This window comes from Falco cherrug, chromosome 5 (assembly GCF_023634085.1).
Source record: "Falco cherrug isolate bFalChe1 chromosome 5, bFalChe1.pri, whole genome shotgun sequence".
Lineage (NCBI taxonomy): Eukaryota > Metazoa > Chordata > Aves > Falconiformes > Falconidae > Falco > Falco cherrug.
In genome coordinates this window covers 68,175,947-68,199,841 of record NC_073701.1, presented here as the reverse complement: position 1 = coordinate 68,199,841, position 23,895 = coordinate 68,175,947, and positions in this window count along the sequence as shown.

Sequence of the window (23,895 nt, the reverse complement as noted above, 5' to 3'; positions counted from 1 at the left end):
GCCTAAATTCAGTGTCTATGGCGAGATGCCAAAACTAGAAAAAAACGTCACCCTGCAAGTTGAGGGAAGGGAGAAAAGGAGGAAAACTAGTTAAGGTCTTCCCTAGGCATTGTCCAAAGATTGTGTCATTACAATGAAGGAAAATTTGACATTTTAGGTCAGTCTTTTCCAATAGGTGTTTGAGGTGAGAAGTATATTTTTACATTAATTTTAAATGTTTTCCATTTTGAAGTTATTTTTAAAGTCTTTTTCCTCATTTTTCTTCCATTTCCAAACAAAATATTTTGTTATCATGGAGTGGTGTTATTTCATCAAGAGAACTTTGTAAAAGATGTATTCTGATATTTTTAAAATTTGCTCCTGTTTCTTCCAACTTCTATTTTCTTTTCCACTTTCTCTCTCCCCTATGCCTTTTCCCCTTTTTCTTGCAGTTGCTAAGGTGCAGAAAATAAGAGGTTATTTTAACAAGTCTGTATAGTTGAACTCAACAGAAATTCTACATTTGTCCTGATCTTAATACCCAATTGAAAAAAAAAAGTCCAGGCTAAACTATAAATATGGAGAGCAGTAAAGAGGAATCAGATCAATTGTTAATGCACACACACTAAGGACAGGCTCAGCAAGAGGCATTACAGATGTGCATACACCTGCAGGATTATAATCCTATTGGCAGCATGGAGACATGGTGGGATGGCTCCTATGACTGTGGTGTTGGGATGGAAGGATACAGGCACTTTAGGAAGGACAGGCAGGGGAGACGAGGAGGAGGTGTCACCCCCTATGTTAACGTCCTGCTGCAGTATGTGATGCTCTGCCTAGGGATGGATAAGGAGCCATCTGAGAGCTTGTAGATCAGCTTTAAAGGGAGGGCAGGGACAGGTGATGTTACAGTGGAGATCTTCTACAGGCTGCCCAACCAGGAAGAATGAGCAAATGAGGCCTTCTATAGACAGATAGGAGCAGCCTCACATTCACAACCCCTGGTCCTCATGGGGGTCAACCACCCCAGTATCTGTTGGAGGAACAACACAGCAGGGCATAAGCAATCCAGGATGTTCCTAGAATATGTTAATGATATAACTTCTTTCTTCAGGTAACAGAGAAGCTAACGAGGAGAAGTGCTATGCTAGATCTTGTTCTCACCAACAAGGAGGGGCTGGTGGGGAATGTGAAACTCAAGGGGAGCCTTGGCTGCAGCAACCACAAAATAATGGAGTTCAAGACTCTTAAGGCAGCGAGGAGGGCACACAGCAAGCTCCCTACCCTGGACTTCAGGAAAGCTGACTTGGGCCTCTTCAAGGATCTGCTTGATAGAGTACCATGGAATAGAGTCCTGGAGGGAAGAGTGACCCAAGAAAGCCAGTTAACATTCAAGAATCACCTCCTCCAAGCCCAGAAACGATGCATCTTAACAAAGAAGAAGTTGCGCAAAAACACCAGGAGGCTGCAAGGATTAACAAGGAGCTCCTGGACAAACCCAAACACAAAGAGAAAGCGTGCAGAGGGTTGAAGCGAGGACAGGTAGCCTGGGGGGAATACAGACAAATTGTCTGAGCAGCCAGGAGCAAGTTAGGAAAGCTAAAGTCCTGGTAGAATTAAATCTGGCCAGGAACATCAAGGGCAACAAGAAAAGCTTCTATAGGTATGTCGGTGATAAAAGGAAGTCTTGGGAAAATGTTGGCACTCTCTGGAAGGAAACAGGAAACCTGGTTACCTAGGATTGGAGAAGGCTGAGGCACTTAATGACTTTTTTTTGCCACGGTCTTCACCAGCAAGTGCTCCACCCACACTGCCCAAGTAGCAGAAGGCAAAGGCAGGGACTGGGAGAATGAACTGTAGGAGAAGATCAGGTTCGAGAACATTTAAGGAACCTGAAGGTGCACAAGTCCATGGGACCTGATGAGATGCAGCCACAGGTCCTGAGGGAACTGGTGGATGAAATGGCTAAGTCACTATCCATCATAGATGTGAAGTCATGGCAGTCTGGTGACATTCCCACAGACTGGAAAAGGGGAAATATATTTTTCCCATTTTTAAGAAGGGAAAAAAGGAAGACCCAGGGAACTACAGGCCAGTCTCACCTCTGTGCCTGGTAAGATCATGGGCCAAATCCTCTGGAAATTATGCCAAAGCACATGGAAAACAGAGAGGTGATCAGTGACAGCCAACATGGCTTCATTAGGGGCAAATCATGCCTGAAAAAATTGGCGACCTTCCACAACAGGGTTACAGTATTGGTGGATGAGGGAAGAGCAACTGACATCATCTACCTGGACTTGTGCAAAATGTGTGGCACTGTCCCACACGACATCCTTGTCTCTCAACTGCAGAGACATGGATTTGACAGATGAACCACGCGGTGGATAAAGAATTGGCTGGATGGTTGCAGTGAAAGAGTTGCAGTCAATGGCTGGATGTCCAGACCAGCGATGAGTGGCATTCCTCAGGGGTCGATATTGGGACCACTGCCATTTTAACATCTTTGTCAGTGGTATGGACAGTGGGATTGAGTGCACCCTCAGAAAAGGTGGTGTCTTTGCTAAAGACACTAAGCTGTGTGGTGTGGTTGACACTGAAGGGAAGGGATGCCATCCGAAGAAGCCTTGACAGTCTTGAAAGGCAGACCTGTGTGAACCTTCTAAAATTCAACAAAGTTTAACAAGGCCAAGTGCAAGGTCCTACACATGGGTCAGGGCAATCCCAAGCACAAATGCAGACTGGGCAGTGAATGGATTGAGAGCAGCCATGAGAAGGACTTACGGCCGTTGGTTGATGAGAAGCTCAGTATGACCTGGCAACGTGTGCTTGCAGCCCAGAAAGCCAACCAAATCCTGGGCTGTGTGACAAGCAGGTTGAGGGAGGTGATTCTTCCCTTCTACTCATCCCTCGTGAGACCCCACCTGCAGTGCTGCATCCAGCGCTGGGGTCTTCAGCACAGGAAAGACATGGACCTGTTGGAGCAAGCCCAGAGGAGGACCGGAGCACCTCTCAGAAAGACATTCTTTACTGTGAGGGCGGTGAGGCACTGGCAGAGGCTGCCCAGAGCAGCTGTGGGTGCCCCATCCCTGGGGGTGCTCAAGGCCAGGCTGGACGGGGCTGGGAGCAACCTGGGCTGGTGGGAGGTGACCCTGCCCGTGGCGCAGGGGTGGAACTAGATGGTCTTTAAGATCCCTTCCAACCCATTCTATCATTCTTTAAATCTATTTTTTTCATCAGGCAACTTTTTACTCTAATTTTAATAGGAAATGAAAAAAATTGTGCAGACAAGCTGTTTTGCCTGATGTCTGGCATGGTTAGAGGAAGGGACCCAGCCCTGGCACCCCTGTCCCTCAGCACAAGTTAATGGCTGCTGCGATGACCTCAGCTAGATAATTTAAAGGGTTGGGGTTTTTTGGGGTTTCTATACTGCATCGCCGTCCATTTTTTCAGGCCTAATTTAGAATAGATTCATACATGTATGCATTGAAATCATGTTTCTGAATAAGATGACTTCACACACACACACCACCACCCCACCACCCCACCACCCCCCATTTACTTGGAACAACTTGCCGGTTAAAGACTGTTTGTTAATTGCTTTATAAAGTATTTTCCTGTTATCATCCTGTTCCTTGTGGAAAAAGTATATTTAGTCCATTTTTTTCAGTGCCATATATATTGGGTCTTTTTAAAGGCCTGATAACCAGATTACTTGACAAACTGGAATGTTTCCAAAGCAGCCGTTTCAAGTTTCTTAGTAAATAATCTGTACATTGTATATATTTGTGAAATGTACATTATTTACTTTATAAAGTCCTCTGATCTTCCATAAATCTCTGTTCACAGAATATGTTTTAATGCAGTGTCCCACTTCTTAGGAGCTGGTTTATTCATCTCTGTAATACCACACATGTAGCCATATTAAAAAAGGTTCAAGGGGGATGTCTTTGAAGTGTAGCCATTGGACATCAGATGGACCTGCTTTGGAAAGTGAGAAATACAAATCATCACTGTTTATTTTCTCCATGAAAGAAATGCAGTGCTTTGTTTAGAGCCTATCCCAATGCAAACACATGCTTGACAGTTGTCATTGAGTGACACTTTCAATAAGAAAAAAAAAAGGTGAAATCCTACTATAGGAGGCGATAATTATTTTTTTTTTAATTGTGCTACTTGATTGAAACACTGTAAAGGGAAACAATACTGTCCTTATGTAGCCCTTGGTGATCATTTAAAGCACGCTGGTAGTTGCAAGCAAACCAAGCTAGCTCTTCATGCCTTAAGCCTGGGCAGAACAGGCAGATTGCAAGCCAGCTTGTGTCTGAAAGCTGCCTAGCTGCTTGTGTGCAGTATTAGTCTGAGCTAGTAAGCCCAGGATGTAAAGATTTGCCTGTTACCTTGCCTGATTTCATGGTGTAGGCATGCTCACCATAGAGTCCTGTTTTGCAGTACCTGTCTGTGCAGGCAAGGATCACTTTACTATGCAAATGTCTATCTTCACCAAACTGTAGGGAGCTATAACAGAATTATTTTCTTCCACCATAAGACTAGACATCATGATGTAGCTTGACAGTGTCTCAGAGGAACGTCTATGACAGGACCAGAAACTGAAGCCAAATCTCCCATAAAGACCTTAACTCTTGTCACAGTATGGGCAACCAAGAGAAAATTCACTGAAGGCAAAGGAATTGTTTTTCTTCAAATCACATAGAACAGGCTGAAAAATGAGGTATGAGGCCCTAAGAATTCCCACTGTTCAGCAGGTATTTGCCTACTCTGCAATGCCATTTCGACTTAGAAACATAGCATCCTTTACATCCTTTACATACATACTGCTCTGGAAGAACTGTATTTTAAGCTCCTGATGCAAAACACCTCAAGATTGGCATAACTTCAAAATCACACTTAGATCCAGATCCAAATTTTGTACTGTTCCTCAATAAGCTAAGCCAAGGACCCCTCTCCTAACATCTGTGGATATTGGGGCATTTGAAATCCAACTCCAAATTCCAGCTTAAGCCATGCTCTAATGTAAACAAAGTTAATGGCTTGTCAGCATGGGGCTATAAAACAATGTGGGTACTGTCATAATATTGATGTAAGGAAACTTTAAATATATAGCTATTTTTCTGAATATAACAGTGGATTTTGCTCTTAGGAAAAGTCATTAAATCAGTATGTCCAGGTTATGTAGCAGCCAGAGAAAATATACAATTGTGGCAGCTGAGAAATTACATGGAAAATGTCCGTCGACCCACTGCCAAACAGTGATTGCCCTTTTATGTTGTATCACCTGGGTTGTAGACCTTCATGCTACAGGTAACATGCAACTATGTTTGTATGGAGGCAAAGAGAAACATGTTTTTGACCTGCAACACTCAAGGGACTACCGGAGTAGGAGCCACGCAGAGTTGATTCTATTTGACCAGAAGGATTGAAGAAAACAAAAAAGAGATACTGTACTGGGATATGCCATCTATTCTGACTTCTATCAACAAGGAGTTGTTTCCATCAGCATTCATTAATTGTTGAATCAAGGACATTTTTAAAGACTCAGGTAGAATTTCTTAGGTGTTATACTACAAACTCACAGGATAGTTATTACTCATCTGAAGTCTGCAGATCAATACAGGAGTTCTTAAGGATTATCTTCTAATCCAATGTAAAATAATTTGCTTTGTGCCATTTTAATAATTTCCATCTGTTGGAAAGTAGGCTTAATTTACTTTGCAATGATCTGTACAAGCTATGCATATTTAACCATTTCAGCTCAGCTCTGTAATTAATTCCTGAGTTAATTTATACCAGTCTTATTTTCTTCAAATTTACCATCAATTTGTAATACTGGAGTGTCAAAAAATATTTAATAATCCTTATGCATCTTTATTGTACATTTTTAATCTATGAGGATCACTACAACATATTTTTTTAGTGAGAAACTGTGTCCAAACAACTTTTTTTCATGCAAGGAACAGCTACTCCATTTAAAACTTGTGCTTGGACACGTAACAACCTCGCTGAGTTTTTGTGAGGTGTACTTTGAGCCCATGTTCAGTCCATACCACTACTTTGATTTATACCAGCAAGTAATCTCACCATTCTTGTCTGTGTTACATTAAAGTCAAAGTTATACATGATGGGATGAGTTCAGATAAAGATTTGGACTGATTTTGGAGCTTCGGAGAGATAAAGCCTTAAAACTTTCCAAAACCTTAGCAATGATTTGGATTTGGGTAAGGGCCCATGTCTGATTATGTTTAAATATTTTGACATGCATGGTATTCTATTGTATAAGATAGATAGATCATAAGAACTTAATTTGTGCTGTTTGTCTGCGCTGTGGGAACCAATGCCATGTTTCACCCATATTGAAGAAATTCGTGATGAATAGATCACAGCACAAATCATGTTAATATGTAACACACAGAGAAATTTCTGGATATCTATGTGCTCAGTATGATAGCATAGGATCCTGACATTTTAAAAGTTATTACAATTAAGAATTTACAGATGTGCCTCAGGGACAGGCACTAATTACATAAGAGGTAAGTTTTACCAAACCCAAGCTTCCAATTTAGTCGCTAAGATGAGTTTTCAGCTTTCTAGGCTGGTGTGAGCAAACATTGTGGTAACACCAGAATATGGTGAAAATTGTATTTAAAGTAAGTTTGAAAGGAGTAGTGGTAAATGTTGGCCAGCTTCTCTCCAGCTCATGGACTTGATGCTGGACAGTCTATACTGACTCTGTTCCCTGTTCTGGGACTCTCTGAAGCCTCTGGGCTTGGTTCAGCGCCACCAGCTGTGATTCTCTCTAGATGCTCGCTTGTGACATCTGCCCTAACGTGCAACTCAATTTGTGTCTTGACACTGATTCAGCAAAGCAGGTGAGTTTCTAACCCCCCTGTTCTGTTGCAGTTAGCTTTAAAGAAGAAGTTTAAGTCCCTTGCTAAATTGGGAACAGAGCACCCCAAACCAAGCAAGCCGAAGCTTTGCGAGGTGAAGGATGAGGATTTAGCTGATGACACCGGTTTACCAACATGCCAGAGGACATTGCGAGCAAAATCTGAGAAAATGGAAGTTGATCACTTCCAACATTTGCCATTGTTTTCTTCAAGAAGTTCTATATATTTTTAATATATTTTAATTTAGACATTGCTCTTTACAAACAGATAGAGGAGCATCTAGTCGAGAATTTGTGCCATAAGTGCAATGTCTAAAAACAGCTGACATTTAGCTCTCTTGCAACTCACTTGAACTTTGACTGAAGTGCTCAGTCTTTAAATTTTGCACTCCATCTGATTTACATTCCTGAAGATGACTACAGAGAAAGTGCATTAAAGTTGAGATGATATTTCAAGTCATATTTCAGTTACTGTGTGATCAAGTTGATTTTTTTAAAAATCCATGACTATATTATAAAAATCGCTTACTTTTTCTGACCAACATTTCTCACTTCTTCTTCTGCATTGCCCTTTACTTATAATTTCATCGGCACTTAACTACATTAACCGTTTGCTGCAAGTATGGATTATCTCTGCGTCACCATTGGTGTTACTCATCAAAGAATGCAGGAAATACCAGACTAGACTAGACCCATATTCCTCAGCTTTTCCTGCTGATGGTGTCCAATACTGGGAATCTTGAGAAGCTGCAAGAATTGTGGGACAGGAGGAGATGAACTAATCTGCTTTCTTCTTTCTCATCATTTCCCTGCATGCCCTTTTTCTAATACCTAGAAACTGACTGGAATCCGTGTCACAAAGGGACCGATGTAACAGTTAGCCTTGAAAAAGGCATTGCTCTGCTTATGTTGCAAAACCAAACACAAAACCCAGAGTAATGGGGATAAATTCTAACGCTGGCTGCTAAATTTGATTCTGCTTATATAAATCATTAGTTTGTTTAAAGGTGGTTAATTTTCAGGTATTCTTAAGTGTCATTATAATCATAACACATAGAGCACATAATCATGTTTTATGTACATGTCTTTAAAATTAATTAATTATGAATAAACTCCCTAATTACTCTGAAGTACAGATGGAAGCAATCTTCATGAAATTATAAATAATCACCATGCTGCTGATTGCAACAAGTGGAATTTAAGCTTGCCAAGCAATCTTAGAAGTTTAATTAAATGTACCAAAAAAGCAATTTGATGCTTTAAAAGCCAAACTGTTGTATGGCACTGAAGCAAATCAAAACTTCAGTTAGGTTTGCAAACCAATCTTTGCTGCTGATCTCAGAAATGCCAACATTCCCAGTTTAGAAATTTTATGCTTTGTAAGTTCAGTGTCTTGAATAAATGTAAGATGACTTTTGGAAGGATTATTTAGGTGAAGACATACAGATAAGGAAGAATGATTCTCAGGCATTACAGATTCACATGCTTAACAAGACTAGTAATTCTATATAGTATTGAGAGAACAGACCCTCTGTATATTAGGAAGTAGTAAGGTATGCCAGATGTCATCAGGCAAGTTTAGAGTTTGTGGAGTGTAGAGGAATATAAAGAAGCTTATGTTTAAGGTTGTCCCTTGACCCTTCGTGACCTTCTGGATCTGTGAATCTACGTGCAGGGTAACTAGAGCAAGAAGAAGAAAAAAAATTTTGGCAGAATCTTGGCTCCATCCCTCTCCAGTGAACTGTCAGCCCTGCACAGATGTACATAACCTGGTACTTTTGCTCCTGCTAGACAATTCCTTCCTTAGTGTGGTCTTCGAGTACTGCAGCTGAGCAATGCAAGGCAAATGTAGTGCTTGGATTGGTAAGTAAAGTTCAGATCCGCAAAGGGATTTATCTGATATTCATTCTTAGATACTTGAGTTAGGACTTAAATAAAGCTGAAGTAAAAAAGTTGAAAACTGCAAAACAGATAAACTTCATGGAGTTGCTTCCAAATCCCATACTTCCGTGGTGAATCTCTGCTTGACTCCTGCGGTTTGTTTCTGCTTCAGGTTCACCTGGGAACAGCACTAACCTGAGAAACTCAGAATTATTTCAGATTTTTAACATATGTGTCTGGAGCCTTTTCGCAAGACTAGGTATACCTATGTGGTTATTTTGTTTGGTTGGTTTTTTTCTTCCAGTCTGAAAGGGCACAGATTTTTTTGGTAGGTGTACCTGTATGCCCAGCAACTTCAGGGCATCTCAGATCAGGACAGCGCGAATCAATTTGGCAACTGAACTGATGCCTCAGTGTTTACTTTCTAGCTAAACCTAATCAGGATTGAGGCAAAAAGCTAATTCTCCATCTGAGCCTTTGACTGATGGTATATGGCCCATTAGAGTGCATCTAATGCATTGGAAGATGATGACTCTTACAAAATCCATCTGAGACAAGCCCTAATGTGCAGGCGCAGGGTGAGTAAGTAATTGCAGAGGTGGCTTTTAATATACTAATGCAGCACTTAGACCACTGGCACGGGAAGTGTGGAAACTGTCTTCCTTTCCTTCCTCCGACAGAGGGGATCAGACCCGTATTTCCTCCTTCCCAGGGGAGTGGATGACAACCAGAACTGATGTCAGGAGGGTTAATGTGGAAGGGCAGAGGCACCCCCTATCCCTCGGTGGGGGAATGGATACAAGATTTACTGTCCCCAAGAGTGAGTTAGAAGAAAAGAAATAACATGCAACTGGGTAATGTAATCATTAGGGCTTCTTCAGGAAAAGGGAGTCACAGCTTTTGTTTCACCATTTGAAGACCTATTTTGTGTTTTCCAGTAAATGTTAATTGGAGAAAATCAGACTAGAAATCAAAATTCCTTGTTTTCAATTTGGTGTCCCTATTCACAATGTCAGAGACTTCATCCCTAACCCTCCCCCCCCATTCCCCCCCTACCCCTTCCTGATCTGTAACACTGTAACATTTTTGAAAGGCAAACGACAAATTTAGCAGGTAAGGAAGTGTCCTGTTCCGTATTTCTGAATTTCTCTGAATATAGGATGATACAGCCTAGCCACCTACTGAAAATGTCACCAGGCACCATCCCCAGAGAAAAAACTGATTGTGCCTAATAGGCAAAATCCAGCATTACACCTATCTGATAATTTATATTACATGCATGTACGGATGTGTAAATGACACAGTTCTTCGCTTTGCATAGCCTAATAGGACCCGAGGCATGGCTGTGATGGACTTAATTGGAGTCCACATACCCCATTACTTCTTTGTAGGTCTAAAGGTGGGAAAACATGGACTCACTGTGGTAAGTCTTTGTGAGGTCTACCTCAACTAATTGCAAAGCAGAAGGTGTAAAAATGTTTCATCCTGTTTGCAGTTGTAATGTTGCTAATTCAGACAAATAAAATATTCCAAATGAATGATATTTTTTCTCCTGGAAGAATATTGGTGCCTGGATGGCTGAGAAGTTAAAAATGCAGACTGATTTTTTTCATGGCAATTGCAAGATTGAAATGTATATCCACCACTATGTCTTTAAAACTGTAGCATGTCTTTTTAGAGGAACATGTGGAAATGGTTAAATTTGTAATTAGAAAAAGTAACAATGTAGTTTCTAAAGTGCTTGGGAAAGTCTGCTAGTGTCTCATAGTACCTCCCCAGTTAACTTCAAAATAGTGATCTGCAATTGCATGGGCAACATCTGAAGTACACCTTAACGGTTCTGTGTTACATGTGAGCTCTGTAGCTGGATGTAGCATATCATAAGAAGATTTTTTGGATGCAGCACAAAAAATAAATGGGAAAGTAAAAAAGTCATAATTGCTCTAAAAGATCATTTTTTTTTCAGATCTGCCTTGCAGGATATTTGGCAATTTCTTTTCTCTGTAGAAGTGGCTACATAATTAAAGCACAAAGGTCCTTTGATCTAAAAAATCTCTGTGGGATTTAATAATTTATATCAGAATTTAACAGCACAGTGGAAACCCTTTTTATATACTGGAGTAATTTTGCTTCTCTTTGTCAGATCAGCTCTACTTGAAACAGAGACTTGCTATTAATGGAACTGAACTATATTTCAATGTCTCAGACATTTTGGTGGCTTTCATTCTACCATATTTCACTCTGATCCCAGCTCAGCAAAGATCTTAAACACTTTCTTAAATCTAATCATTTCAGTGGGACTGAAGCCCATGTGTAGATGTTTTATAAAAACTGGGCCAGATTATAAACTCTTCTTTATGATGCTTCTGATGAAGAAAAACATGTTGAGGCAGATCCTTTTTCTTTCATTTTCTGTAGTACCTTAGTTCAGTGGATTGAATGTGAAATAAGGCACAAATTTGAGGGCTAGAAGGAAAAACCTTGTCATTGTTATCTGCATAAGACTATAGTAATAGGACTCATAAATATCTGACTTAACCTACGGAATAGATACCCTTATTTGAGATAATATCTGTATTTTCTTTAGTGTGATGGGTAGAAATATCTATGTTTGCAGTTCAATTCACTCCTCTGTAATACAGATGCCTGAAACAGTCCAAACTTTACTCCAGGAGTGTTTGTTGCTTCTATGACTATGAAGAGGACTTGCCCATAGGCATTTACACTGTAGATATCTAAGGTTGGGGGATGAGGTGACTTGCATCCTACAGGACATTAAGAGTAGAGGGGAGAAGACCTATTAGACTAAAGCTCTCCATACCTACTGTCCTGTCTCTGAGACTGGGCAGTAGTCAAATAGGAAAGGCACGTACAAAAATGTCTTGGTCTGGCAAATTTTACAGTAATCAGTGGTTTCAGAACTTCCCGATTCAGAATGTCTTTCTGACAAGTCATACTTAATGACACCAGTTGATTTACCTTCTATGAATTTGTTCCTTTTTGCATCCATGTATATTTTTGACCTCCACGAAATCCTGTGGCCATGAGCTCTATAATGTAATTATGTGATGTGTGGAAAAAAATGCTCCACTTTTGTGTATAGCTTACTCCTGAATGCATTCATTTTCATGACTGCTAGTTCTTGTGCTATGAGATGGAGTGAATATTCGCTCTCTGTCAGGTTCTGCATACAGTTTATGACTTAAAGCCCTCTGTCATTTCCCCCTACCAGTCATCTCTTTCCTAAACTTAATGATCTTAATGCATTTGCTCTTTCCTCATATGGAAACCATTCACATCTAGGCATTACTGATGTGAACAGGATTTGCAAAATCAGAATTCAAGTGGGTTTAGTATAAAGAAAATCAACAATGGCAGGGGAACTAGATTTCATTAGAACAAATCCTCACCCTAACAGTGTGATATGTAACAAAACCCACAGAAATATTGACTGTTTATTAATCATTGTGGAGCATATTATATCACTTCTATTTGGCTGTTTTGGGTCCATTTTACATTAAATGGATTGAAACTGTTTATTGTTCTCACTGTTAGAAAAATAAATCCCTTCAGAAGAAAGAAAAATCCACACTAGGTTACTTCTTTTATCTCCATTTTTATTTATAAGACCTTCAAGTTGGAATGAAGGACATGCTGAGTCTTCACCTTTGTATTAACAGTTACAAATCAACCAATATCTGATGCTCATTTTGTCTTCTCCATCATTGTGAGGAGACTGTATCATGGCATGAATTGGTGGACTCAATCCAGTTCCTAATTGACAGAGTAATTGTTATTTAACTCAGAATAACAGGAGAGCAAAGAATTGAACATACATGAAGGTACTTCATCTCCCTTAAGATATTTTTGTGACTTCAAAATCAGTGGTGTAGCTAAGCTTGTGTACTGGGTTTGTTACTGTTATTTATTACCAGTATTAATGCAGCCCCTAGAAGCTCCCATCAAAAGCAGAGTCCCATTGCGGAATAACATGCTGGTTTCCAACATATTTTATGCACACATCATTCAGTAAGGAGTGTGTTCTTCCAAAGCAAAACAAAACAATGTGTTTTTACATGATTCACTAAGCTTTGCTGCAAGAAGTACAAAATAATTGAGCAAGGCTGCAGTAACATTCCAATACTCTGTTAAGATTTTTAGCTGTATTCAGCAGAATAAAGTGACCCTGGTTCACAAACTCTCAAACTGTAATTTGCAAAAGTGAAATTACACATTGAAAGATTTCTGTAGAGGACATAACTCTGAAGGCTGACATGTTAAATTGGTAGAGTCCATGCAAAGATACCATGATCTTAAAATAAATGTCCTTTTCTCTGTGACGTGTGACAGGTTCAAGTTATGGCAATTTTACTCTCAATGGAAGAACATATTCACAAATTATCATTTGCCTTCAGCATTTGAATTTATGTGGTGTTTAGAGCCCTGTGTTTGTCAGCTATATAAAGAGGGGAAGAACATTACTCCCTTCCCTGAAGAATTCATGATTCAGATAGAGGCAAAAGTTGGAAACGGGCAGTGGGTCTTCAGGTGGATGGACTGGCAGACAGGCTGCAGTCTTGGTGCACTAGCAAGCAAATCCATGTCAGGGAATACTTTAACCTTACTTTGGTGTTCAGTACATTAGCAAAGCAGTATTCTGCTGAGCTGCTCTGCTTCATGTTGGAGCAATCTTCACCCATGCCTCTGCAGTCAGCATGGGAGCAATTGCTAGTTCCATGGCCATATAAAGGATGGAAGAGGAATCTGTGATGGATTTGATGACAGCGGGGGAAATGCTCCTGAGAATTGTAATTGTCAGGGCTAACTGCAGACCCTTATAACTCTCAGCTGATGGGCAGGAACAGCCCAAGAGTCAATGGCTACTCAAGCTTCAAAGATAAGAACATGCTCTGATTTAAGAGCCTATTTCTGTGGGTAAGGCTGTGAACTCTTCACTGCTGTTGAAGACATCCATCAGCCCTTTGAAATTAGTGGGACTAATTTCTGCTTGGAAGGGCAGCAATCTGGCTCAGCGACATTGATAAATTTAAGTTTGTGTATCATAATTTTTTCAAGCATGTGCAGAAATAAAGATATGAAATACCTAGGATGTCTCTGTTAATTGGAGACAAAATCTGTATGCAAGTATGTATAGGAACTGAATATAGTTCTAAGGATTTACCTCTCCAGGATCATTTCCTCATTGTCAATTTATTTCAGCTTGGATACATTTATAGATCCTGGCTCTAACATCATTGTTGCCCTGTGTGGTTCACATGTATTGGTCTGTATTACAAATGAGCATAATGCACAAGGAGAAAATGTTTATTTCCTTTTACACAGAAGAAGAGAAAGTATGCTAATGTGTATTATAGAAAAGGTCACCTTTATGCTTATTAATCTGTTGAGTACTTTCAGACCAGTCTTTTCTATGCTGTCTTAAGCTGGGTGAATTGCACAAGGCAACATCATTTAAATGCAGTAGCATGTTCACAAATCCATGTTCACAAATTCATGGACAGTGAATGTTCCTGTTTCACCTTAATTTTATGTAGTGTTAATCACCTTCTAAATGCCTACTTAAATTACTGGGATCATAAACCAGGTAAAAACTGAGTTCACTTTGCATAAAAAGATGGACAAAGTTTGGTTGTTTGTTTGGTTAAATAGAAAAATGCAAACTGCATAGATTTTTCCAGGTGACTGGAATGCTGGTCCCCATGGGATGTTGATTCTGTTGCACCCCCATCGGTATTTAAATTTTCTGGGGATTTCTTCATCACCTTCAGCTGTGCCAGTAGACCCTAAGGTTTTATTCAGTTCAGTTCTCAGGGGAGGAGATGCTGAGGGCTTGGTTCAGGGTCTCATACTCGCATGTGCTCAGGCTGGGACTTGGCTTCCTAAAGAGAAGCCTGTAGTGACATTTAAGACAGCTTTAGGTATCCAAGACATCTGCATGGGGTGGAAGATATGACATTTGCTTTATAAAGGAGCTGCACCCTTCAGAAACAACAGCTGCGGTTTGATTACACAGTACCTAGAACAGCAGTAGGTGCCAATATTTCAACAACTGTTCTTCAGCAACCTAGTTTGCATGTAAACACCTAAATGTAGGTTTCTTAGTCTGGACCTGACTTTTACAATCTATGAATACCTAGTTAAGTTGCTTTACATGATGGACCTGTAACTCTGACCAGAACATCTTGTTCCCCAGGATGTGGAACTTAATTTTATCAATTTAATAATCAGTTTAATTATCAAAACTTAAATTTATCAATTTAATAATGAATACTAACTCAATCCCTCCATACCACAGTTTACGATGGCAGAGGGAGTTGCAGCCTCAAGCTTTTGGAATTGAGACACTGGTCACCAGGTATTGCCTGGGCCCAAGGTATTCTCTTCTCTTCTATCCTGCTCCTTAACTGAATGCGAAACAGCTGCATATAATATAGATTAATGCAGTTGTTCTGCAGCTGAACCAGTATAACTGGTCTGCACATGGCGTGGTGATACTTCTTGTGACTGCCTGGGTTTCCATCCTAATTAATACACAAGCACTGGCATGCTTTTTGTGGTAGCAGGCTAAGTGTATAAGTGTATAAGTAAATGAGTGTATTCCTCTGGCAAAATATTTCACACAGTTCAACCCGGGATTTTTGAAAACATCCCATAGGTGACAATAAAAATTGATCTCCATGTTTCACAGGCTCTTCTGGAGTATCACCTGCAACAGGGAGAAGATGGTCAAAGTATTGAATGTCTGGCCTCAGCTGAGAAGTACAATAATGGTCGTTAAAAGATTTGTTCAGTAGAAGCCACATTGTATTCAGGTCTCATCAGAGATTAGATGGCAACAGTTACAAGTCAATAAAAACGTGGGCTTAATTTAAATATATGACTAATCCAGTAGCTACACTAGCCTCTTTCTCTGCAATGCAAACAAGGACAGCAATCATAATTCAGACAGCCTCTGCTGTCCTTGATAAAGTCTTTCATGAATATGTAATGCTAAACTGAAAAATTGACATTTTCAAGCTGGCTGCTGAAACACACCATTCCAATTCCAGTCCACTCCTAAGAAAATAGACAACTTCGGTGACTATTTGTCAAGCTGAGAAGACTAACTAATAGAACTTCCACAGTTCATGTCATTGTGGAATTCATGGAATAAACTATTAATGCTCTGCAATGAGGGAGCAGGGGCTGGTTTAATTTCAGCAAATTATTATTTTTTTTTTTCAAATTTCAAAGTGGATACTTTTTGCAATAAGTATGCGATCTTTTGCCTCTGCTATATCTGGTAACTGTATTTTTGGTCCATATTAGAGTGAGTTAAGGGTCTCTGGATCAGAAAAGCCTAATTTTCTCTGGTTTGAGCTAAAAGTTCATCACTGAGAACTGCAACAGCTCATTTTGATTATGAAGTGGCCCAGAAGAGGCCCTAAACCCTATCAATCAATACGTTACTTGAACATGGGCTTTGTGCATACTGTGTGTATGGAATAGAAAAAGCTAATTCAATTGTGTTCACATTTTCATATGCTGTACAATAAAGGCTGCATTACTCTATAATGTTACATATGCATGGTGTCAAGAGATGAAGCACAAAATCTCCCAGGCCTGTTTCTTCAGTAATGCCTATGTTTTCGTTCAGTCCCCAAGGTTTCTGGCTTATCAGATGCAGACAAAGTGAAAAGAAACAGTACAAATGAAAACTGTTATAGACCCATACATAGCATGATGTGGTGTGGAATGAGACCGAAATGTGTTCTTTAATAATGAATACTAAAGTCAACATTTATAATAGTAACAGGAGATACTGAGTTTTCTTTTCATTTGAGGGTCAGGAGTTCGTGTCATATCTCAGCTAGGGAGCTTAGACATACAGTGCCCCATTTATTAATACCGGAGCGTGTCAGTCGGATGCTGGCAGACAGTGTTAGCACCTGGCACAGTTTCATGAGGAATGAAATATTTGAAAAGACACGGTCACTTCTGCATAAAAGTTTGATAATATTGTTTCTGATGTAAACTGCAACATCTCTGACACTAAATATTTTCTGGCTGACCGAAACCTTTGCTATGAATGACAACACTTTTTTTTGCCTTGTTTCTACTGATTACTTTAATTGTCAAAAGGAGCAGCATTGGAGAGTGCGGTCCTTTGTAGCATTTACTAAGGCAAGGCCCTTGTGTCTATTCTGAACCCACTATATTCCAAATCAATAAGCTAATAAGCCAAATCCATTTGTTCATCTCGATGCTTGTGTGTATGTGTTCATAAAGGTTGACATTGGACCATGAGTTTTTGACAAACACTGACTTGTAGTGTCAACACCAGATGGAGAAATAAGCAGAACAGTGTGCATACTACCGTGTATACTGCACTATGCGTACTGCACCAATCAGGTAGGTAAATACAGGACCTTAAATTAAACAGAAAGCTCCATGATTGTCTCTCCCTTTTTGTTTTCAGCACCATCTGCATGGCATCAGTGTTTTCGTCTAGCAGTACTGTGAAATGAAGTTTTTTTTCCTAGATTACTTCTGATTATCTCAGTTAATGTTAACCCTCACTTGAATGAGGCATCGTTTACATGCTCAGCAGTGAAAATTGACTAGCATCTTGTGCTCTTTAATATTCCCCATTTCTTCCTGCAGATGTTGAAGTCATGGATTAATCAGAATTGCTGTTACCCAATTGGCTGTGTTTCCCAAAATGCCTTTGAAATCATAAGAAATCTTGAACAGAGGCACTTCCAGATGGTTTTCTAGTATAATGATGTAAGGAAAGTGGGTCAAGTCTCCACTTACGTCTTCTAGACCATCACTACTACATATTCAGGATATTCAGACTTTCCACTGTGATTGCTAAGATGGAGGCAGGTGCCTAAAAAGTCACACACAAGTTCAGACACAGCCTGTCTAGAGCCTTGAGACACTCTTCAAAGAAGTGAAAGAGTTTAAAAACCTACTGTATGTACCTAACTTAAGGCTTCTCAGAACTCTCCATTGACTGAACGAGGTACAGAAGTTTGACAGTAAAATCACTGAAACATCCTGGCAGACATCTAAGTCTGCGGCAGCCTTCAGAAATGTTGGGAATAGGAACTCTTTCACCTGGTTATCCTCTCAAAAGAGGCATCTTTTCATTCCTCTGAGAAAAGGAAACCGAGAACTGTGCAGGCAGCAGCTTGGAGAGGGTATCTGCTCCTGTTGTGTGAGTTGTGGTGGGAAGGAGACCACCCTCTTCTTTTCAGAGCCTCAGAACACAGCTTGATTTCTGTGAGCTGGAGCCAAAGTTTTCTTTCTTTTTTCTTCTCTCCCTGCTCCCCTCCTTCCTCCCCCCTTTACGGTGTCTGCCTTCAGCATTGCTTCAATAGCCGGCATTGTAACAGAGAGAGATGGATTTCAACAAAATTAATTTCAGCATTTGGATAGAAATTGATTATGATTCTTTGTAGTCCTAGAGATGAAGTTATTAAATAAGACTCAGAGGGGCATGCAGCCAAGGTTCTTAGTAAGAGCATCGTGGTAATTACGTAACACAGAGTATGGTAAGAGTAACAGAAACAACACAACATAATGATTTTATGCCATTCATTAGTTTCTCCAAGCAATCAAAGAACACAGTGACACATGTTAAATCAACCTAGGTCTCTAAAGAAAGTAGCAAAAGTACACATAGGATCCAGCAGGATTTTGAGGTGAAATACTCTGGGACATCTCTTAATTGGCACAAACCTATTTCACATACATCCGTTCTATGGCAATGATTTCTATGATATTTGAAAGAATCGTTTAACATTTTTTAGGTGTAGTAATGCAATTTTCCATCATATTTCTAATACAAAATATTTTTGCTCCAACATTATTTTCTGGAGGAAAAAATAACAGTAGAAAAAAGGGCAGTGGTAAGATCCTTAATTAAACTAAGTTTTGCATCATCCACAATTTCTTATGAGGCTCAGTTAACAACATTACCCATAGCATACCTGTTAACACCACTTATCCTATCACAGGTGCTACAAGATCGAGTTAATTCCAAAAATCCTATGGATTATTTTTCAAATTGGTATTTAGTCTCCAGAAACTGCATTTATCAGTTGCAAAACCCCCATATGTATGTCTAGGTTTGTAACTCCAAGCACTTTCAGCTGAATGCAAAATAAAGAAAAGGTATGGACAAGGCATATGCTCAGGGTGGATTAATTTATCCCCTTTCCTGTAATTCAGCAGTCCAGTGTGTAGGACCACCACTTGGAATCTGGAAGACAAGGGCTCAGTTTAGTAATCTATCTGTTGTACACTAGGGACTTCAAACACATCCGAGGAGACAACACTTGAACGTTGCAAACCAGATATATAGAAGGATTCATAATCTGTGATTTGTACAGCCCTGGGGGCAAACTAACTTTTTCAGACAGAAAAGTGACCTTCTAAAAAGCTAAGATACAATTTTGTTTTTGAAGTTGGTGACATCAACAGTTAGAGATGAACATGTTGTAGATTACTGGAGAGCAATTACTTTTTGTTCTCCTGCTAGTGCTATGTCCATATGTCCCATATTCTAGCTGTGTGACCTAAGTAATTGGCTGTAATCATTCTCTTTTAGACATTTAAGTGCTTTGTATAAAGTCTAACTGCTTCAAGGGGAAGAATCATGAGAGTGCCATGTGCTCTGAATTGTCTTCTGAATTTTGGAAGCCATAACCTACGGTGTCTAAGCAGAATTGAGCCATAAATGTTTTGGTGCCTTAAGGTAGAAAATGGTAGCACTCCCCAGTGTGCAAAAATGTTTCAAAACATGTATCAATTTTGGTATCCTATCTCCAAAGTCTGTCCCATCCTTGATCCTTCAGTAGATGAGATGGAGAAATACTACTACTTACAGTTCTCCTGAATCTATCTGCTCTTGAATTTATTGTGAAGGTTAGAAGATAGCAGACCATAAAAAGAATATGCGGGAGAAAGTGGTCTCTGTGGGCAACGGAAACACATTCCCACCAGAGGACTTGAACATCAGGTGTAATTTTTTGTGAAAGGATTTCATTTCAGTTGCCGGTTACATCTACAAAACCCAATGGAGTGTTACTCAGAGAAGTTATTTTCCTCAAAACCAAATGAAGGCATTATAACAGATCTATACCAAAGCCATCTAAGTCTGCTTCTAAGCTGGAGCAGCTTTACATTTACATCCCTAGGCTGGTTTCAAGGCAAGTCCTCTTGCTCAGATGTCTCTGAATCACAGTCCATATCAGGGTTGCTGAAGCGGCCTCAGATAACTCAGATGGAAATGGCTTTGCTTCTTGACATAGCATTGAGAGTGGTGCCAATTCATGTGAATAGCTTTAGGGCTCTAAGGTTTGGATTTCTATGTCTGTGTGGATTTTCCTACGTTCTATTTATATCCAGGGAAGAGAAATAGAAACATTTGTGGCCCAGTTTATCTCATCCTACTGAAGTAGTTCAGATGGCTTGCTAAAATATGCCTTTTTCTGTCCAGTTACTGTAAAGAGAGCATCTGTTCAATAGCAAAGGCTTATATTGTACTTAGGTGAGAAGAATCTCACCGTAGTCATCTATCACTTGCTTCACGATGCTTGCATACCAAGAATGCATTATTATAAAAGTCCTGAGCGTCTGAATGCTCCAGGCAGAATTCACTGATGCACTGAGGGTTGAACAGCACAGGGGAAATTTGTAGACGTGAAAAAGTTAAAGTGACAGTATGGGTCTAATACTATAGGCTGAAAATGCAAGAAAGCAAATAAACCACAGAACTGCAGAGAGAGAAAAGGTTCATATGTGCTGACATGTCTGTCCTGGCATAGTTTAGCTTAATCACTTGCTTTTTTCACCCTATTCTTCAAGCCTCCCTTCCAGAAACAGATGTAGGTATCCCTTTATCTCTGTGAGACTGTACTTCAGTTACCTTCACTAGTAAATTGTTCCATATGTCTCTTCCTCTGAGAGTGAGGCAACCCTGCCCAAGTCCCTGTTTGCTCATTGTTACCTAATATTTCAATTTACTCCCTTAGTTTTCCCCTTTAAGTAATAATAACAAAAGCCCACCCTTTGAGTTTACTTTATATATTTTCACTTATCTCCCTTTCTTAACACTGAAAATTTCAGTTACACCACCTCCCAGATTTTTTTTCCATGGAGAATAACACGAATTCCCACCAGATTTCTTCAATTCATACATATATATATATATATATATATATATATATACACACACACCCTGTAATTTTAAGAATAAAGATTTTAAACATCTTTGTTTTTTTTCTTTATATCACAGAGGAAGAACTTGATCCTGCAAAACATGATCTTTAATCAGGTGGCTAATCCAGTTAACCCAGTAGAGCAGGCAAAATGTATGCTTCTGGATTATAACTTGGAGAACAGAAACAGGACATAGTCTCACGTCAAGTAGTCATTACACACGTGGGCTTCTCCAAGTCATGCCAACAGGCATAAATGGAGTAGTACAATATAGGCAAGACCAGCAGGGAAGGAGAATAAGGTCTGAAAAGCTTTGACATTTCTTCTTGGAAGGAAAAAGTGTTTTAAACATTTTTGCCATTAGCTCTGGTGTTAATGGTAAAAAATATAATTTTCTTATCCAGAGAACTGCAGTGAAATGATAAAGCACTGAAGTACCAGAATGTCTCTCTCTTTTTTTTTTTCCTTTTACAAAGATTACATTTTGTATAATTATTTTCATATACCTTCAAAGAGGATTAAAATTAAAGAGTTAAAAAGTGGCAAAGGGGAGAGGAATAAGAAACTTTGTTCTGCCTGAATCTCTTCCATCTTATACAGAGCTTTGGTTTACACTGGCGTCTCTCCAGTGGGTTACTGATGATTTATACCTGCATTTGTGAACTTCAAGCTCTGAGAACAGGCTGCTATTATGGTTAATACACGAGACTCAAGTTCAGAAAATCTGACTCTAATTCCTGGTGTTGGCAAAAATGTCCTAAGAAAGAACAGACTATTAAGAATGATGTTTCTGAAAGCGGGTATGTTATTTGGGAGCTTCCTAACCATTTTGCTAAGTGGCTTAGATACTTTCTCTGATCAGTTTTCCTTGAAACAGAGCTCTTGGCTACACTCACAAAGGATTTATAGGTCTACATCTTTAGATGCAAAGATCAAAATTTAAGTCTTAATGGACCCCCTTTTCAACAGCTCCCAAATCTGTAAGTACTGTAGGCTCGTTTTCTTCTTTTTAGCATGATGTTTTACAACCATCCACAGTTCTCCATAAGAGTGTGCTCAACTTCATCTGTCTTTCATCTCTTCCATGTTCAAGTTCACAGACCAAGACCTCCTGCCCAGTAAGGTTGAATCCACTTGATGTTCTTCATCACACTTGGAATACGATATTCTGCACAAAATACCAATGAAGATGCATTCCCAGGCTCTGCTGCTGATGCATAGTTCAGGGGTTAGGACACTTACATGGGAAGTAGAAAGTCTGAATCTGACTTTCTTTTTAGCTATTTAGGAATTTGAACTTGACTTGCCCCACTTATTTTTTTATTTTTTTGGTTGAAACTGCTTCATTTTACATAGAATAATTAAATATTAACTGGGCCCAAGACAGTGACCTGGTTTACTTCTAGCCCTTGCTTTACAAACTAGTTAATATAAAACAGAGAATTCTTAATTAGAAAAAGAAATAGAACGCAGAACTATTTTTGTTCAGGTGAGTTACGTAAGTGTTAAATTTTTATATTTTTTTTTTTTTAATATTTAAGTATTCTATGCAAAATACAGCTGTTTCCACAGAGAAGAAAGGCAGTCTTGCAGTATCTGGGTCACGTCAAGTATTCTCCTAGAGAGTAGACACAATGGATTCAGATTCCTGTAGGCAGTGTGAAAGAATAGACTGAGTTCAGGCAAATATAACTCCAAGAGTCACATATAAAGTGGGGAGTGGGGGATGGGGCATCCTACAATCCTACTAACTCACTTTTCTGTGGCTGTACTTTGAAAGAAAAAATCTGAGTAAGACCCAGATCCTTAAATGGGGAGATGATGTTTGTCAACCCCAAGCAGAAGGAGACCTTACAGACCAGGGTAAGGTTGTAATGTCGCTGGAGGAGGAAAGTATAAAACATAACCTGGTTTTAATATTTCCTAGAGGACATCTTAGGTAGTCACAGGCTAGGGGATCTCAGGGCATATTAAGGGCGCTTAGATACTAGAGGAGATATATTTTATGTACATAACCTCCCAATTGAATTCGCAGCCTCTGCAATAGTCACATCACCTTCCCACACAATGAAGAAGAAAAAATAAGCATCTAAAAATGGAATTCAGAAAAGCCAGAACTTTGAGTGAAGATGTGCCTATAGCCAAAAAGGAAACCCTTAGGAGAAGATAAGGATTATTTAAGCAGTAAATCCTTCCATCCAAAAAGAAAATAAACCCCTTTCCCTTCATAGCAAATAACTCAGCACACAGAACTCTCTGACTTTAGATTGCTCAGATTCAAATGTGACTTAAAGGATCTGGATCTACAAAACATACCTTCACTATCTAAACCTTCAAAGCATAAAACAAACTGAAGTGTATCTCTTGTTGAAACTTGCTTAAAATAATGTCTAAGAGAGACAAGGGGAAAATAACTCAACTGCAAGTGACTGAACACTTTCTTGACAGACAGATTTAGATCTCTACATGCTTAAATACTTCATAAGAGTTGAAAAAGTTTCAGAAAAACAACTAGATTCTTGCTTCAGATGTTGTTCTAGACAAAGGGACAGGACATCTCTGAGAGGAGGAAATGGCCTCAAATTCCTGCTTGTAGTGATATGTGGTATGGATGCACAACTCCACACCCTGCATGAGCCACCTAGTCATTTAGCAGTCTAATGCAGAGTGTGCCCCAGACTACGTGGCTCAGCATCTCCACACCTTCCAGGCATGTACCCTTAGGACTTGGCCTTGAACACCTATTGTAGAGAAGAATGGATTCCCTACAGCAGTTACTTATTTCTTCCATTTCATTATGGAGAAACCAGGGATATGCAGCTGTGGATCCTAGAAAATTTATTCCTTAAGTGCTCTGCATCCTTTAACAGAAGAATGATGTTTTGTCCTACTTTTGTCTCTTC